We start from the raw sequence: 13,567 nt of genomic DNA, 5'->3' as shown, positions 1-13,567 counted from the left end.
AGGGCATTTCCGAATAACAGTGTCTGAAATTGTTGGATCCGAGAACGCATAGTGGCTGTTGGATATCATTTCCAAAACCCGATTTATCCTTTGAATGTTGCATAGGGTTAAAGAACATTCAAACAAGTACTCTCGAAAAGTATCCATCTTATGAAACAATTGATGAACAATATTCATGGAAAGCATGAGAAAAACACTGACATGGTGTCAGCAACCTTGGAGCGTTTATACTTCATACGTGTGCTTATTGCGCCCTTGGAGAGCTAAGAACTTTATACCTTAATATATTAGGTGTACCACTTTGCGGTAAGGAGTAGTCGAAATAAATAGATCGTAGATGTCACACAATAAGCTAAGGTATTTCTAAACATAACGCCATCAAAATATTAGTCGATTTGTGTTTGCATCATAAGGTTATTCTCGATTAAAGATGTCAGCTAACGTAACAAATTCTCGTTATATGCAGGAAGTTTTAATTTGCTGCTTTAATGTGAAGAAATCTACGGCTGAGGCTCATCGAATGCTCTCAAATACCTATGGTGAGGCCGCTATTAGTGAAAGATTGTGCCGAGAGTGGTTTCAACGCTTCAAGAACGATGATTTTGGCGTCCAAGACCAGCATGACTGTAGAAGAGAGGTTTTCGTAAATGTAGAATTGGAGGCATTACTTGATCAAGACTCGTGTCAAACGCAACAAGAATTGGCAGGAGCATTGGGAGTGACGCAACAAACCATTTCAAAACGCCTGAAAGTCAAGGGAATGATTCAGTAACAAGGAAATTGGGTGCCATACGAGTTGAAGCCGAGAGTTGTTGAACGGCATTTCTCTGCTTGTGAACAGCTGCTTGCAAGGCAAAGACGGAAGGGATTTCTACATCGCATTGTGACTGAAGACGAAAAATGGGTTCATTGCGATAATTCCAAGCGCAGAAAACCATGAAGATAGCCGCGACCATGATTCCACGTCGACTGCCAAATCGAATATTCACGGTTCCAAAATATTTGGTGGGACCAGCTTGGCGTGGTGTATTATAAGTAGTTAAAACCGACTGAAACAATCACAGGAGATCGTTATCAAACATAATTAATGCTTTTGAGCCGAGCTTAGAAAGACAAACGGCCGCAATACAATGAGAGACATGATAAAGTGATTTCACAGCATGATAGTGATCAAGACATACTTGGAAACGTTGGAATGGGAAGTCCTACCCCACCAGCCGTATTTTCCATATGTTGCTCCCTCGAACTATTACTTATTTTGATCAATGGCACACGGCCTGGATGACCAGCACTTCCGGTTTTATGAAGAATTAAAAAATTTGATTAATTTGTTGATCACTTCGAAAGATGACCAGTTTTATCAACGGGCGCTGCCCGAAAGATGGGAGAAAGTAGTGACCAGGGATGGACAATAATTTTAATCATAAATGTATAACCAGTTTTTTTGCAATAAAGACTCGAATTTCAGAAAATTACGGCGGAAGTATTTTACGTAGATGGCAGATTTTTATAATACGATCCTCCTGAAATTCGGTATGAACATTCGATTGATGTTTATATTGCATTTGCAAACTAAATTTCAACTTGGTGATATCTGTTGCTACGGAAATATTTTCAAATTTTTTTCGATGTTATTATTAAATTGTCTATGGTTTTGAAGACACTATCCACAAGAAACTTTACATGAAGCCGCTCAAGATTTTTGATTTTAGTTGGAATGACTTCTTAACTTTTCTCTCAAATATGTCAACAATAGTTCCAAAATGACTCAGACAATTACTGATACCGCAAAATAAAAATATTTTCGTTTCTAGATTCAGTGAACCTTTTTTTTTTGGTGAACGACCCATAAATTTCTTGAAAACTACTGAGAATTTGAAAATAAAAAATCTCGGTGGCATCCCTTACTCATAAAAAGAATCAATCAATTGCAGCATTTCTTCCTGATTTATTATCATTTCAATTCATCTAGTATTCGATATTATTAAGAGAATAAAAATTTCGGTAGTAGGAAAACCAGACCGTAGTGCTACGCCACTGATATTTTTGATTCATCTAGGGGCGAGAGGAACAAAAGGCGATGCCATTGCCATGGAAACCGGAGTAGTGAAACTGAGATATGTTTCGATTTAATTTCTGTATAGTGGTGACCTCTCTTGGATGGAGAAACAATTCATTTGAGTACTCTATTAATTCTATATTTTTCAATTCGATAGAAGAAGGTTAGGATATTATTATATTTATTTTATGGTTCCTATATTAGGTAAAGGTTGTAACTTATTACAGCTTTTGCAGAAAATGAGGAAAAAACTATAAAAATGGTGAGAAAAAAAATTATCCTTGAATGAGAACAACAATGATTCTATAAATAACTAGCAACAAAACTGATTATTAACAGAATGACAAAAAAATCTATTAAAAAAAAAACTAGCAAAAAGTATTGTCAGAAGTGGGATTCGAACCCACGCCCTCAATTGAGGACCAGAATACCCAGAACCTGTATTACAGGCAAGGAAACCTTGAGTCTGGCGCCTTAGACCGCTCGGCCATCCTGACATGCAGGAACTGAGAGTTTTGGTATCATTTAGCTCGTCATCTAGACTAATAATGTTTTTTGTTCCATTTAGATGCATAAAGATGAAATATATAGAATGAAATGAATATCTATTACTGAATTCAAATGGTAAAATAACAATACTAGGGAATTAATTCTGAAATCGATGAAACGGATGGTCCTGACATCTATGTGGCGACCTTCATAATGTATGCTGGAATTAACTTCCGCTAGATGTCAGTATAATATCCACTTCTGATTTTTTCTGATAATAGAGTGTACGAAAATATGTAATTTTCTTTCAATGAATAGGACCATCATAATTTTTATTCCATAACGGAATATTTTGAAGTACTGCCTGAAATTGTTGGATAAAGTATGTATTTTTTTTTGAGCGGTCTTCTCCGAACATACCTATCGCTCTTTCATTTGGTTACCTACAATGACTCTAATTCTGGAATTTTGGCCAGGGAATGATCTCAAACGGTAAGGTTTGACTCATAGATGACGAATTATTTCTCAAATTCGATTCTGTCCGTCCGTCTGGCCTGCCGTATACACAATAACTCTCGAACGGAACGAACTATATAGAAACTATATAGGAACTTGAAATTTTCAGGATAGGTTGAGATGACAGGTAGGATAACAACAACAATCAAGATAGAATTCTGCTTCTAGATGTTGAACGAGAATTTCAAGCCAAATATAGAATATCCCAAAAAATTACCCAATATTTCCGTAAGCATGAATCCAATGGACTTGACCCTTTGAAAAATGATACTTAAAACAAAAATTTCAAGATCCGTCCGAAATTTTAAACTGTTCACATCATTAGGTCCATAGAAAATTCAAGAAAATTATTGAAACAAAAAACCACATTTCCATTAGGTACCTCAGAGATTTCGAACATTGATATGAAGTAATTTCTAGACCTATATACAGTTTTGTGGTCTCCAATGGCGTAATTCACTCTTGAATGAACGAAGGCTTAGAAGCTTCGTATATAACGTCAGTTAAGTGTTATTATTATGATTCATTCAAATTGTTTTTGTTAACTATTTATTTTTCATTTTCGGGATTTTTTTGGAAAATAACCATTCTATGCAGAATAAATAAATTTAGGATTGAGCAATTGAATAAAACTTCGGGAAAAACCTAGGTGAACTTAACACATCCACATTCTTTGGAAAATATGATTTCTGGGAGATGTTAAGTTGTGAGTACCTAGTTCGAAAACAGAAACTAACACTGAGTTTCGAATGAAAAAAATTGCCACGATATACTAATTTGAGTTCTGGATAGGGTCGGATCAAATCCATGAGATTTTTTTTTTAACTGTTCGTTCTCTATTCAGTCAATTTTGAAAACATTTTCAGCGCTTCATCATACTCAAGACAAATTTGTGTTCAACATTGTTATTCTTTTTGAAAATTACGAACAAACTTAAGATGAGCTCAAAAAAAAACGGATATTTGATGGATTCGTCCTTTACCCGATAAAAACTCATTACTAAATGAAATTAAATGTAACTATGAAGTATTGGAAAATTAAAATCGATCCCACAGGAAGTATAGAAGCCAAGTCTTCAGTGGTGGTTTTCAGATTTGATTAGGTAAATGATAGATACTCGTAATATTCCTTGTATAACTGCCGAGCAGTGTGTAGAACAAAGGATCGAAATATCCTTTCTTCGATCGACTCTTATCTAATTAGGCGGGCCTTTTGAATCATCAATTCGCGGCATTTTCTTGACAAAATATGAACCTACTTGATCGTACTAAATGGTTTTACATTAAGAGGTTTTATTTTGATATAAAAAACGAGTATATTTGATGAGAAATTCATGGATGTTTACTTCATTGTGAAGAAGAAAGTATGACATTAACGATGGAAAACGATCAGCCAAATTGCCCCCACGGTTACGGTTGCATCACTATGTCCTCTTCATGAACTATTCCATGACCAACTCGCACATTTGCGGCTGTATGTCCTCGACAACTTCACGAATTTGGGGTCTGAAATCGATTGCGGACATTAGTAGATACATATCTTCCACGAGGCGACAAAGAAAAAATCTAAAGGTATTAAATCACAAGATCTCGATGGCCAGTTGTGATCATTCTTTCGATGAACAACACGACCAGGAAATTCTTCTTGCAATATTGCTCTTTCGATGAAAATTCTGATCATTTTGATACATTTCAAGGAATATAACATGAAGATACTACGTTGCTGGTGATCGATCGGCTTGAGTGCTTGTGTTAACTGAAGTTCAAGAGCCTTGAGACCCTAAGTCTTTACTCTTTATGCAAAATAATGTCGTTTGTGGAATTAGCCTTCAATTTGTGCTCAAAAGGACCCCTCACAGTAAAGTTTTGGGGTAGATTTTCATGTTGTTTGGGGTGCGGAATCCGAATTTACGATTTTCCAACAAAATTTTGTGATAGAACAAAAAAATATCAATTATTCGTGAATGTCCTTCTCATACGAAAAGAAAGTCAATAAAATATCTTACAAATTCCTTTCATTCAGTTTTTTGTCCGATAAACTGTTCTGGCTCAAACGATAGTGGAAAATTTTATCTGTCCCTGCACGATCATACGATGTAACTTTGGGGTAGTTTTGATTTTTTCGATTTTATATGTTTTTTGGGATGCTGAATCCGAATCTGAGGTTTGCCACCAAAATTTCTTAGCATTAAAAAAAATGCAAAAAAGTGAAAAAAATTATTTTTTCTGAATAAAACTCTGAAAATATCAATTTTTAGTGATTGAATTCGAGTATTTCATTGTATAAATCCTACGACGGTATCATGTCCTCAATATATTCAGTTATAATATCAAATATCACAAGAGCAAAGACAATACATATTCGATTATAGGTACACCGATTCACGAGACGTATAATAGTTCGCGAAACATCACGAGAGCGCATCTCGAGTGGTGTTTCGCGAACTACGTCGAGTGAAGAGGTTCGTATAATCGAAATATATTTTCTATGCTCGAGTTGGTATTCGTTACAGTTATATAACGAATAATTTCAATAACTATAACCAATCACTGCATTTTGATAATTCAATGACATTTCACAGAGCTTGACTTTCGTCCAAGAATGTTACTATAGAAAAAATGATCCCAATATGGCAGGAGGCGAAACACCCAAATCATTATACCACGTCGTCAAGGGTATATCCACTTATAAATTCGATGTAACTATGGGAAATTTACGGATTCTATTTGTTCATCAGACATTGAGTTATTTAATCATTGAAATCAATATAAAGAAATAAACTAAATTTCAAATAGTGATTTCGAAAATCCTTTTTTTCTAAACTAATGATGGGTTTACAGTTTAAACTCATTTGGATTGTATTGGAAGAAGGAATTATTGATTAAAAGACATGTCAATAATAATAAACCAAAGTTTTGGAGTGAAAAAAGTGTGTTTTTCTAGAGCAAGATAAAATACGCCAATATTCAACTATCGTTAGAGCCAGAACGGTTTATCGGGAAAAAGAAACTGAATGAAAGACATTTTATTTAATCTGTTTTTGTATAGGAAGGTTATTCGATTATTTGAATCACTAACTTGTCTCAACTGCACAAATCTGTCAGTTTTACTAGGTGCTTCTGGACGACTCAAAAGTGTTTTAATTTTTCGAACTGCGATTGCAAAATGTTTACAATTTTTGTAGTGAATTTCGACAATTTCATTGCGTTTTTAAAGCGTGTATCTTCCATTTCTATAGTAATGGCGTAGTTTTTAATTGTCGAATATCGAAAGCTGATAGCTGCCTCCCATATATACAGCGGGCTCTATACACAATGGAACCTCTTATTGGAAAACCCTTCACAAGAAAACGAAAAAAAAATTGTGTTAACGATTGCCTTGAGTATCAATTTGAATTGCAGATCGAATGCAAATACAAAGACCATATTGGCTTTGAGTATTTACCTTGTTAGCAACTATCGAATAGCCGTGTACACATTGGAGGATACTATATATATGTGAGGAATATAATAACGCATCGGTCTGAATACAGCATTAATAAATCAAATCTGGGTGTTGGAAGGGCGTAGGGGGATTAATCAAGGGGGGATGATGCTGTAGAATGGGGGTGAGGTGATCTGTGAGTATAGGAGAGGTGCTCGGTCGATATGGACTGTTAGTGTTTGTAGGTTGGCATCAAGTTTTACGATAATGCAAGCTCGTCTTTCATAATCCTTGAGAAATGGAATTAGTAGGTGGCATCATGATGAAAGGCGGGATGCTTTTGTTTTCTTGGATGAAATGTGAAGAGAAAATTTTAACAACCTCTAAATCCTTCCAAATCGAGCGTAATTAGGGACGAAAAGAAACATCTTGAAGCAAGAGGACGAATGCATTTTTTGGTAACTAAGTTGATTCCTTCAAAATGCCTTTTTATATAATTGATATCTAAAGTAGGCATTTGCGCCAGTGAAGAGTACAGGGTGGGCAAATTTCGATGTTTTAGCACTACAACTTTTAAACCAGAGGAGATAGACAAAATCTGATACCCTATTCTCGGTCCCTTTTTCTGAGAAACTCACAAGAGTAGTATTCATTTTTGGCCACCTTCTTTTGTTTTCGAGTTATAAGCGAAAATTGGAAAAATTGCGATATCGAAAAACATTTATATCTTCGCTAATACTGATGATAGAGCTCTGAAATTAAAACAATATACAGGCACTTTTGTACGTAGGTTCCAGTGGCGTGCTTGTATTTTCAAAAGGGTCTTCAATTACGAAGCAACGACCCAAAGTTATGTTTTTTCAAATGGAAACACTAGATTTCTGTGCAATTTTTTGAAAGCCTAATTTTTCCTGATTTCAAAAATATATAACATTGTATAGTTTGTATTTATATAAATAATAGAAAATGGTCGAAAACCTTTTTTTATTTAAGAGTCCCAATATTTCTATGATTTCAACTGTTAATGAGCATAGAAAAATTGAGCTTTCTATAATAAGAGCAATGTCCTTTCGTCAATCTGATTATTTCTATGCTTTTCACTGATTTCTTCAGAAGTGCAAATTATGTAAAAATAACGAACAACGGTATAAAATGCCAATAGTGGAAATAGTTTTTTAACAACATTTGATGAAGGCTGCAAAAATTTGCATGAAGTAGAATTTCCACAGGAAGCAACACCTTCTGGGTCAAGTAGTATTTGTGGTAGTAACAACATAAAACGTTGGATCCAAAATTGTCGAAATAGTTTTTGGACGGCAGCTTCTTTAGATATTCTTCAAGTTAAAATTTTCTGGTTTGTTTGATTGTACTTCTAATTTTTATTAGCAGAGGCTTTAGTGCCAGATTTCTTGTTCACAGCATTCACTCAATTTGTAAAAAGTACTGAAGTGAAAACTACTCCTCACGAAAAATTTTGAGGTAACAGGTTGGAGTTGTAAAGTTTAGACTAATGTATTTTCTTTTTGTTTTAGATTATTATGGGTATTTGTTGTACCTACTTACTGTATTTAACCTAAATATTTCACTCATTCAAGGTATCTGCTAAATAAATTAATTTTCAAACTCTTTCAAACTAGTTTGACAAACTGTTTGAATTTTCAAACCTGTAACCATCGTCCAGTTTGATTCGACTTGAATCATTTGTCAGAAAGATTGACTTGAGTTTGACTTAATTTTAAATCAAACTCAAGTCAATCTCAAACATTCGAGTCAAACTTTTGCAATTCTAGAGAAATCATCAATGGATGTTTATTCCATTGTGGAGAGGAAGGTATGCCATTAACGATGGAAAACGATTTCATCGAAATGGCTGCAGCAGCACCGTATCCTTTCCATACAATTTTCCAAGAATGATTCGCACATTTGTATGTCCTCGATAACCTCAAGAGTTCCATCTTTGAGGTCTTGAATCGGTTGTGGAGGATTGATATAAACCTTATCTTATCTTCACGTGGTTCCAAAGATAAAAGTCTAAAAGTTGCAACGATTTTGCACGCTTCAATTCATGTTACGCTACTGGAATTAGCAAAGACGCGGTAATTTGTCAAATCATCGTACGTGATTGGTCACCGATGAAGCGACTACGGGTGCGCGTATCTATAGAGAAAGAAACAGAGAGATTTTTCTGGAAGTTTTTGAATAATTGTCAAATGTGAAAAGATAACAGTTTCAAAAGTGATATTTGACCAGATAGTGGGCTAATGGGCTATTAAGAATGGAAAACCCTGTATAAAATTTTCAATATTTACATAAGCAATAATGATTCTAAAAACACGATTTCCATTCGACAGCGAATTAAATATACATACCTAGAACTCCGTTTTGAGAAGAGTATCATCAATTTTTCTACTGTAAAACAACGGTGGAAAGAAGCAACCATATCCGATTCCTGGAAGTCGAGCGATGTTGACGATTGAATCAAAAAGACACAACATCTTGTTCTCACACTCGCCGTAATATATTTCCTCTAATATATGAAAATTCCAAAAACATCAGCAGGAGAGAAAAGAAACTAATCCTTCATAGTGCGTCCTTATCTTTATGTTTACGATCCAAGAAGTGAAAAAGAGAGTATAAACACCGTATCGGGACGTATTTCAATTCAGAGTATATTAGCTTCGAGTTGCAATCAAAAGTTTGCTGGAAAACCAACCAGACCATAACTCAAAAATCCAGAATTTCTGAATATGTTTTAACAACGTTTTTAGGAATTCCATCATACCTATAGTGACATTTGAATTAATTTAAATGTTGAAAAGTAATAATTTCAACATGAAATGTTTTCTTAACACCAAATAAACTTCCTGAACTCATTTCCCCTTCTCAATAATTCGCATGGAAAGTCACTCCGGGAAATCCAATATCAGCTATTTCCACGCGATTTCCCTTCCATTCGCTAGTTATGCAACTTTCTTACCATACACCCCTTAATTACTTTCAGATAAAAGGCGATCGAATAGGGATGCTTTTTTGGTACATTGAGCTAAATGCTGCCCCAAATGAGTGTCGATTATATACAGTGAGCTTTACGCTGTTTCCAAGCAACAGTCGGCAAGGCTTCGGATTTTGGATGCGGTGATGGCACCGTTGCCATGTTAAAATCTAGAATTACGGAGAGGGGATGCATATGAACATATCCAGGGGTATTAAATTTTTTTAGGATGTTTATGCTTTTTTGCTCGATAGATCGACTTGTGTTAGTTACAGCGTTTGTTGCTGGATCTGTAGATTATTTTAACTGGTTGCTAAGAACATTACCGTTCAGCGAACGGTAAGTGAGAATGGGTAAATATTCATTAAAATAATGAAATAATTCACAAACAATTTGAAATTAATTCATTTAATATTGAATGTACAATTATTTCAATTGCTGATAAAAATACCGCTGGATTGAGAAGTAGCTGAATTCACAAAATCTGGTGCTGAATTCAACATTAGTTCTTTCAACTCGCTACGTTCCGTAGTACCATAGATAAAAATAGATAGAGGAAGTATCTGCAATTTTTACATGTCACCAACATGGTAAGATTACGTTGTCAAATTATGATATATTTTCAAATCCACAATTTAACTGTATTATTATGAATGCATATTATATTGAATGAAATATATTCATTTGAGTGATTCCCAATTAAATATGCAAATTTGAATATTGGGAATGCGATATTTTTCCTAATTGTCATATTGCTCTATGGGACATGAGAAGTGCGTTCTTTGTGGAGAAACTCACGAATTGAGTGAAATATCATTATCATATCACTGATATGTTTTTATTTCCGCGCGCTTCATATCAAATTTGATAGTTCAAGTTGGGGACAGAATTTGCTTTCTGAAAATGACATATGTTTATTAAACTGACCGTAGTACCTATCCAAAATTTTTTCTGCAGAGTCGAGTTAACTATTGTCACTGTGACAAACTATAATCGCTGAGCTTTCATCTCAAAGACTATTCTATTATATTCATACCGAGCATTGACCTTGAAGCCACGAATAACTATTTCAATTTTTTAGATGATTATTTTGTGTTTGAGTAGAAAGTGTGTCTATAGTGCAACAAATGCTCTTAGTATACGAACGTTAAGGACTACCAATCTCAGACAATAACTATTATCTTCGATCGGTAAAATGTACTTACCGTTCTCAATACTTAATTATTATTCGGAATTTCTCAGGTTTCACTAGATAATTTGTTGACGTACTTATTAATTTCACACGTTGAATGAATGTCTCATCCTATGGAGAAAATTTAGTTAAATTCAACTTTACTGTGTTCGAAAAAAATACAAGAAGACAAAAAGTGGCATCACATCTTAAGAGTTTGATATGCAATTTCTTGCAAATAATTTTTATGAAGGGCTTTCCAATGAAAGGTTTCATTTTGAATATCCCACTACATGAACAGCTGTCACTTTTGAAGCAATTTTTCGGAATTTGACGAGTACAAACTACGCCATCAATAAAAATGGATAATATCTACTTAAACAAAGCAAAGAATTTTTCTTTAAATTCACTACAAATATTGTTGAAATTTGGAGTCACAGTTCGTAAAACACAATAGTGAAAATATTTTACCTCTTGGGACACTTTAGTGATATGAAGAATCGAAATCGTGTGCGTCGCTCCAGAATTACTGAAAATATTGCTGCTGCTTAATTTAATGTATTGAATAAATTTTGATTTGATTTAAATTTGTAGCCCATAGTATTGATGAAAACCAGGTTTGTAGTTTGCACAAAGACTTAGGTCTTATGGCTTATGAAGTTCAGTTTACATAAAAAGTCAAGTCTGTCTGTGTTTTCACTGATTAGTCCTAGAAATGCATCAAAATGATCTGGATTTCATGGAAAAATCTGATACAAACTTATGTATGATATTTTCGATGAAAGGTTATTTATTCAAAAAAAAAAATTTGCGAAATGTAATTGAATTTAGAACCTTAAAATGCATTAAAATGATCTGGATTTTCATCGAAAAATTTCATACAAACTTATGTATGAAATTTTTCGATGAAAGGTTATTTATTCAAAAACGCAGTTTGCGAAATGTTTTTGAATTTGGAAGCTTATGATATTGGTAATGATCTCATTTGCTTATTTCGAGCTTGTGAGAGCGAATTTCGAATTATTGAAATTTTTTTTGTTCTGACACTATTTTGATTGAACACTTGATTGTTGACGGTTTCTTCTAAATTAAGATTGTTTTTTATTATTATCATAAAATCACCTTCAGTGATGGGTATTTTTACCTATTGGTCATAGTAGAATAAGTAAGGTCTAATCACACCACCAACCCAAAAAATAGTACCATGTTGAGCATAAAGATACTTTTCAACAAACATTCTTGGATTTTCCGAGCCCCAAACAATTCTGCTCATTAACGTAGCCAGTTAGATATTCAATGAATGAAAAAAAATTCAATATAAAGTTATAGTTGATAAGAAATGAAAATTATCAATAATCAAGTATTCATTCACAATTAATAAACTTTATATAGCAGGGTTTTGGCCGGGACTACCGCAAGACCTTAGATCAGTGGTTCACAAACTTTTTTTTCGTGGACCCTTTTCATAGCTTTACTGATATCTGTTGACCCCACAATATAATATAGGTATCTACAACCTTTTTTTTTTAGATGAAGAATTAATGAATTAATCAAGAAAAAGCTATAAATTTAAATTCGGTACAGGAGGTTAACATTTTTGAGCATTATGTAAATTCCAGGTTTTTATTTGAAAACGTTGAATATTTCGAAATGATACAATAAGATTGGATATAAACAATTTGAGGATTAAATTGTGGCACTACGCAGTTTCGAGCAGCTTTATGAATGAAGCCAAACCGATATTATTTTTATTTACAATCGAAACCAAAAAAATTTTCGTGAAACCCCATTGATAACTTGTGGACCCCCATTTGTTTTTCACGACACCGTGGACCCCCAGGGGTCCAGCTGGACCACCTTTGTAATCACTGCCTTAAATGATGTTCTAAAAGCGCGCTCCCTGCCTTTTACCTCTAAAACGAAGAAACTTTTTAAAACATTTTTGCACAAAAGTTATAAAGAATTTAATCCTGTACAAAATTGAAATACAAATTGTGAAAAGCTCATAGAAAACGAGATATTCGCAAAAAATGTACAAAAACTCAATTTTCATAATCGCGTTCACCCTACTAAAGGGTGTTTTTTTTAGAGCTATAGAACTTTAAATTGCAATCAAACAACGATGGATTATTCGATTGACATAAATTTTATTTATCCGCAAGATAATCTTGTGACATTACATTTTAGATATGATTTCTGGCATATGACCGCCACGGCTGGCTCGGATGTAGTCTAATCTGGACGTCCAATTTTCGATTACTTTTTCCAACATTTGTGGCCGTATATCGGCAATAACACGGCGAATGTTGTCTTCCAAATGGTCAAGGGTTTGTGGCTTATCCGCATAGACCAATGACTTTACATAGCCCCACAGAAAGTAGTCTAGCGGTGTTAAATCACAAGATCTTGGAGGCCAATTCACAGGTCCAAAACGTGAAATTAGGCGGTTACCAAACGTGTCTTTCAATAAATCGATTGTGGCACGAGCTGTGTGACATGTTGCGCCGTCTTGTTGGAACCACAGCTCCTGAATATCATGGTTGTTCGATTCAGGAATGAAAAAGTTAGTAATCATAGCTCTATACCGATCACCATTGACTGTAACGTTCTGGCCATCATCGTTTTGAAGAAGTACGGACCAATGATTCCACCAGCCCATAAAGTGCACCAAACAGTCAGTTTTTCTGGATGTAACAGTGTTTCGACATACACTTGAGGATTAGCTTCACTCCAAATGCGACAGTTTTGTTTGTTGACGTAGCCATTCAACCAGAAGTGCGCTTCATCGCTAAACAAAATAAAATGGACTTAGTGCGCGATACGTATTCCGCACAGAACCATTATTTTCGAAATAAAATTGCACTATTTGCAAGCGTTGTTTAGACGTGATTCTATTCATGATGAATTGCCAAACCAA

General features: G+C 34.4%; 1 non-coding gene across 1 annotated transcript; it reads right to left on the bottom strand.

Moving 5' to 3' along the window:
* Positions 1-2,441: 2,441 nt before the first annotated feature.
* Positions 2,442-2,556, bottom strand: Trnal-caa. Its single transcript has 2 exons — positions 2,519-2,556; positions 2,442-2,487 (listed from the first exon to the last, which is right to left on the bottom strand). It is a non-coding gene; the product is annotated as a tRNA-Leu (tRNA).
* Positions 2,557-13,567: the final 11,011 nt, after the last annotated feature.

This window comes from Harmonia axyridis, chromosome 4, assembly GCF_914767665.1.
Source record: "Harmonia axyridis chromosome 4, icHarAxyr1.1, whole genome shotgun sequence".
NCBI classification, from domain to species: Eukaryota; Metazoa; Arthropoda; class Insecta; order Coleoptera; family Coccinellidae; genus Harmonia; species Harmonia axyridis.
This window is presented reverse-complemented; position numbering and strand designations above follow the sequence as displayed.